This window comes from Coenobita brevimanus, chromosome 106 (genome assembly GCF_032717465.1).
Source record: "Coenobita brevimanus isolate Jiangsu-jjx chromosome 106, ASM3271746v2, whole genome shotgun sequence".
NCBI classification, from domain to species: Eukaryota; Metazoa; Arthropoda; class Malacostraca; order Decapoda; family Coenobitidae; genus Coenobita; species Coenobita brevimanus.
This window is the reverse complement of record NC_137059.1, coordinates 12,384,280-12,390,821: the sequence shown is the minus strand read 5'-3', so window position 1 is coordinate 12,390,821 and position 6,542 is coordinate 12,384,280. Positions and strand designations below refer to the sequence as shown.

The following is a 6,542-nucleotide window of genomic DNA, read 5'->3' as shown; positions in this document are numbered from 1 at the left end:
GGTGCGAGACACCCGTCTGGCAACGTACTCTCACACCTTTTTCTGTCCATTTCTCTAGTGCGAGGGATAACCGATACTTCCAGTCATTCATGTGTGCAACAAGTAAGCTCTGGCGCTGTGTTCCCCAGGTTGTATTTACCTCTGCCTATGACCTCCAGTTTTTTAAATGGCTGTGTATTCAGGCATCTCGATATGTACGGATCCTGAATTTGGCTCTCTTTTGTTCAGTAATGCTATCCTGGAAAGATAACATTTTGTGTGTGCTTCCATTCTTTAATTCTTTCTCTTTGGTATTTAAAAGTCTGAAATAAATCAAAACAGTCACGGGTTTGACGGTCGTATTATTAAACTGAGTACACGCAGGTTTAGGCACGCCCATAGTTTACGACTCTCCATACACATGTCAATTTAGAAACGAGAAAATAAGGGACAGACTACTTTCATTTTTCAGCCTGCGTTCAAATAATTACGTACAACATTACTGTCATGCCTTCCCCTTCAGCATTCCAGGCTTAATGTATTAGTGTGCCTTGGATTCGTTATATGTGACTGCGCAGTGATTTTATATATTTTCTGTTATCATAAAAATCATCATCGCCATCATCATTCTCTTCCCACTGCTTTGTTGTTCTTATTGTTGTGGTTTTGCTCCAGGCTTATCTTAATGCCAACCCCGTGGACTGCAGGCTGAATCTGTCCTACAATTCTCCCTCCTCCTTTCGGGGGATAGAGAGGGAGCTTTGAGAGGTGTCGTAAAGGCGTTTCTCTCTAGCACTCCAATTGCTTTAAATGGGATGCGTTGGATACAAAACAGAGACGTAGTTTAGACAAAAATATACCCACTTAATTAACAGACAGACAGATAGCTAGACAGACGGAGACAGATATATTCCGTGGATACACAAAAAGACAGGTACCCATTACAGGAGACTCGCACGATACAAAATAATAATGTACAGTACCTCTCTCTCTCTCTCTCTCTCTCTCTCTCTCTCTCCGACCAAAAAAGAAAACGTAATATTAAATAACGCCAATTACTCGTCATTCGCTTCTCTGAAAGAACAGGTGAAAGTGACGTGAAGGTGAATGGCGTGAGGGACTGCCAGGTGAGGTGAAAATGGTGTGGTTGATTCGAAGAAATGATATGAGCGTGACAAGAGAGTGAGGTTCAAAATATAAATATTTGGTTGTTTAGTTTATGATGATGATGATGATGGACAAGGAAAGGGACGCTTTTGATAGCCGGCCCAGCCCCAGTGTGTCCTTTGTGTCCCCTGTCGTTGGACACACCCCTCTGACACGACTGAAACACATCCCAAATGCACACCAAACACACCCTAGACAGACACACCCCAGATGCACACCACACACACCACAGACACACCCCAGATGCACACCACACACACCACAGACACACCCCAGATGCACACCACACACACCACAGACACACCACAGACACACCCCAGATGCACACCACACACACCACAGACACACCCCAGATGCACACCACACACACCACAGACACACCCCAGATGCACACCACACACACCACAGACACACCCCAGATGCACACCACACACACCACAGACACACCCCAGATGCACACCACACACACCACAGACACACCCCAGATGCACACCACACACGCCTCAGACACACGCCAGATGCACATCACAAACACCACAGACACACCCCAGATGCACACCACACTTACCATAGACACATCCCAGACGCACTCCATACACACCATTTATTCCCCTCCCCTCAACTCCCCACAAGTGTGACGCTCATATTTAAGGATACAACTTGCCATACCGTATCTTATCCTTCAGAAAAGTAAATTGACTCCCAGTGAATGAGTGACACAGCCAGAGACACACTGAATCTGGCCACCCTGTGTGTGCGGCAATATATATAGATAGATAGACAGATAGATAGATTTTTTTTTACGTGCCTTTCTCTGGGCATAGGCTTCACAGCCTGCTTTCAAGGCCCAGTAGTCCTGCTACATACCATACACCTCTACATGTCACCACTTCGGCACTAACACCCACCGTCCATATAGAATACATGCTAGGGCTGTCTCATACAGGACTGGTGTATTGGTATTAGCGGGGGTATTTTTACATGTCGGCGGGTCTTCTGGTAGATCAGTAAAGTCTGATTTTTAAGAAATTCAATTCTTTAAACTGTTCCCTGCCCCAGTCTGGATTTGAACCTGGGTCCGGTAGGACTGCAGGCCACCTCTCTACCGATTGAGCCACGCCTCCCCCCATATATATATATATATATATATATATATATATATATATATATATATAGATAGATAGATAGATATATAGATATATATATATATATATATATAGATATAGATATATAGATATATATATAGATATATATATATATATATATGTGTGTGTGTGTGTGTGTGTGTGTGTGTGTGTGTGTGTGTGTATGAGGGAAGGAAATGAGGCTTTTGATGTGCCAACATGAGTGTGCCATGAAAGCGAAATAAAAATCAAGCCCGATAATTTAATAAATAGCAAGGTAACATGATGCTGAGAAGAAAATGACTGGTGGTGAGATGATACAATTATAAGTGTGACACCAAAGTGACGTGAAAGTGAGGCATACTTGTACGATGACTTAGTCCAGTACGATGATGCTGGAGTGTATTGGTGTTGTGATGAGGAGGGGTAGACTGAGATGGGCTGGGCATGTGGATAGGAGGGGGGATGATATATGTGGGCAGAAGGTGAGAAGTGTGAATGTCGAGGGGTATGGTTGCGAGAGGCAGACCGAAAAAGACCTGGGACGAGGCCATAGAGTGTGACCTCAGGGATAAGGGACTGAACTGGGAGGCTGCCTTTGCCTTTCATTTTGCTAGCTTAAGACGATTTCCTTCAGTCCAGGAGAGACTTGCGAACTGTAGGGGTTAGTTATCTCCTTCAGTAACCCCGTCATTGTTAAGGTGCGCTCTTAAACAAAATTAGAAAGCACTCAGACAGCGCATACCTCCGCCAATGCCATTGCAGGATCCGGATCCGCCCCAAAATTTGATCAATTCTTTCTTGTCCCATGACCCACCCTTCCACAAAATTTCACTGAAATTCATTAGAACTTTTGCATATATCGTGTCGACAAACAAACAAATAATTCCTGGAGCGGAAGGATGATCCGGATCATCACCAAAATCTTATAGATTGTTCCTTATGCCATACCCTACCCCTCCAAAAAAAAAAAAAAATCAGCAAAATACGTTCATAACTTTTTGAGTAATCCTACTAACAGACAAACAAACAAACCAACACGGGCAAAAACATAACCTCCTTGGCAGAGGTAATAAAAGTGACTGGCAGCAGCAGGGATAAAGATAACGTCCTTTGCTCGGAATGGGTTAAAAGTGACAGGGAACATGATACTGATTTGGAAATGACGGGCTGATGAAGAGGCCTGACAGGAGAGTGACAGGAGCACGACATAAAGGGAAGGCAGTGTGGAAGAATGATTTAACCCCTTCTCCACGATGACGCCTTTTGTTTTAATTCTTGCTATCTCCCGGCAATCTTATTCATCATGGGACGAACCTCTTGCAATGAAGAGGTTAATGAAGGTTATATTCAACTTCGTCGGCTCGAAGTCTCCCCATTGACTAAATAAAGTTGTCTAGCAATAAAAATAATAACATTACATCCTTTGAATGAGTTATTACAGAAGAAAAAAAAGCATGCCATAAGAAGGAGAGCAACTGTAATCCTTTCTTGGCCTAGAACAGCCATCTCTCCATCCTGAAAGCTGAAGTGTAACAACAGATGAATACTAGAATATGATGTTAGTCACAAAGATCCGTGAAACAAGCAATAGAAGGACAAAAATCTGGGCCAAGTTAAGATGAAACAGCTATGAAGGATGTGATGAGTGGTAAAGACAGCTAAAGTGAAATGAGGAGGTTGTGAGGTGACGATGTGAAACTGATAAAGTGAGACGATGTAGTAACAGTAGTGGTTGCAGCTTCAGGCTCAACTGAAACGTGAACCCGGTGGACTGAAAGCTGAAGTTGCCCTCTTCCTGTAGAGCAACCATCCTCCTTTCGGGGGATGGGGTGAAAGTTAAGGGACGTTTATATAACCGGGCAGTGAAGTCACTTGGTTATATCGGTGCTACCACATGAAGGCGCCATTTTCCAGTACAAGAAGAGGTAAATATAACACAGGTAACATGGTACACGAAATACGGTGACGTGAGGTGACAGTGAAGTGATGATACGACCGTGACAAGTGAAGTGAAAGTGAGGCTCCACGAAACGATTAACCTCTTCAGTACGATGACGGATTTATAAATGACTTTGCGACAGTCATACCGTATTATCCATCTCAGGTGGTAACGATTAAAACGGAAAAAAATGTTCTTCAGGTGATGGGGTTAAGTAAAAGAAACGAAAATGACCACGAGGTGAAAATTATGAAGTGATGTGGTATGAAAATGACATGAATAATGTGACATGAGGAAGACAGAACACAACGTAAGCAAAGGAAGATAATGAGAGAGAGAGAGAGAGAGACAGACAGACAGACAGACAGAGAGAGAGAGAGAGAGTCATCCTAGTAGAGTTAAACGTGCCAGTAACTTAATCTTCAGGATAATCTCACCGCATCTAACCTAAAACTACCAAGTAAGTTAGGTTAATATCAGATTAGGTTACACTGGGTTAGATTGGAATCAAATTATGTTAGGTTAATATCAGACCCCTACCACTCAATTTCAAATGAATAAAATCCTCTGGCGTTAGTATGTATGGATTAATAGAGTTGTTCCAGAACTAAGAGTACAGTGACAGTATTTACACTCTCACCCACCCATGACTCAATCTACGCTAATTAAATCATATGGAGTTAACAGGAAGAATGTACTAGAGGGGTTAAGCTAAGCAAGGCCGAGTCTGTGTTTACCCCGAATCTTCTTTAAACACTTGTCACGATAAATCAGATGAGAGAGAGAGAGAGAGAGAGAGAGAGGTGAGTGATTTGTGTGAGAGGGATGTATGCCAAGAGAAATGAGGCGAAAAGCAGGTAACTGACACAACGCACAGATGTAGGACTCAGCAGTGAAAGGTTAGGTAACAGACACAGAAACACAGACAAATAAATTGAGAGAGAGAGAGAGAGAGAGAGAGAGAGAGAGAGAGAGAGAGAGTTAGTGACTAGTGACTGAATGGCAGAGTGAGGTGAGTGAGGCTGGGGAGTTAGTGAATGTGTGTGAGAGAGAGAGAGAGAGAGAGAGAGAGAGAGAGAGAAAGAGAGAGAGAGAGAGGGGGCGGGGGGGGGGAGGAATTGAAGTGAGAGAGTGAGGTGAGTTATTAGGGACGGAGATGAGATACTCACCGCTTCAAGGTCAGAGCGTCCTTAGTAAATTTAATTGGCTAACAAGGCACCATTTTATTAAGTTTGGAAAATTTATTCATGATGGAAAGGAATTAAGAAAGAGTGAGATGTCTGGTGAGAAAGTGACCTGGAGTAAGAGTGAATGAGGCTAGTTACAGGCAAGTGAGATAAGCATGAGGCTAGTTACAGGCAAGTGAGATAAGCAAATGACACGATTGATGAATGACTGAGTGAAATGATTTCCAAGTTGACTAAGGTGAGAAATGACTGGGTAAGTGAGGGAGAGAGTAGGATGAACTTTCAGTGTGATTTAAGTGATTTTCTAAAGTGGATTTTACAAGCATGTCAGGTGAGACAAATGAGTAATCAGTGAGTCAGTGAGCCGAATCAAGAGTAAAAGAGTTAGTGAGGTAAGTCAATGAGGTGAATCGAGAACAGGTGAAGTCAATTTATACTCAGGTGCGTTTTCATTATTATACTATTTTTTATTTGACGGAACTGGGCCACTTCCATATCTTGACAGCCAAATTGGAGTTTGCATGAAATTTGATAAGCCTTAGGTATGAGGCTGGAATAAATCTCCTTGGTTACTAGTCAAAGTTATCCCCCGGTATGACTACCCTTGGCCATCAATTGAGCTGAAAGGGGACAGGGATCGTTGTCAGGTAAAAATAAACCAGCTATAGCAAGGCAGATGAGATGATAAATAACTGGGTAAAAAAGTAAATAAGTGGGCAATTGAGTAAGTGAGCAAGAAAGTGAGTAAGTGAGCGAGTAAGTAAATGAGTGTATGGCTCACCTCACTTCTGGACCCCCGAGCTAAACCACTTGTCACTACACCTCCACACACACACACTGAGCCAGAAACAGGGAGAGGGAGAGAGAAAGAGAGGGAGAGACGGGGGGAAGGGAAGCGGGGATTCAGGGGGAGAGGCAGAAGGGGGGAAGGGAGAGGGAGGAAAATGCTGGGAGAAGAGGAGGGGGGATCAGAGAATGGAAGGGGGTACAGTAGGAGAGAGAGAGAGAGAGAGAGAGAGAGAGAGAGAGAGAGGAAAGGAAGCTTGGAAAGATGATGAAAAGTGAGAGAGTTAATGAAATGAGAAAAAAAAAATGAGGAAAGATAGAATGGAAAAAGAAAGTTATAAGAAAAGAAAGGACCGC

At 43.2% G+C, this 6,542-nt stretch overlaps 1 protein-coding gene across 1 annotated transcript in view; it reads right to left on the bottom strand.

The window, feature by feature from the left end:
* The window catches only part of LOC145416430 (uncharacterized), a 657,995-nt gene extending 651,786 nt beyond the window's left edge, over window positions 1–6,209 (bottom strand). The window contains exon 1 of the mRNA XM_080285378.1: window positions 6,181–6,209. The gene's annotated coding sequence lies outside the window, so the exon portion shown is untranslated. The remainder of the gene's footprint in view (window positions 1–6,180) is intronic.
* Between the last annotated feature and the right edge of the window lie 333 nt (window positions 6,210–6,542).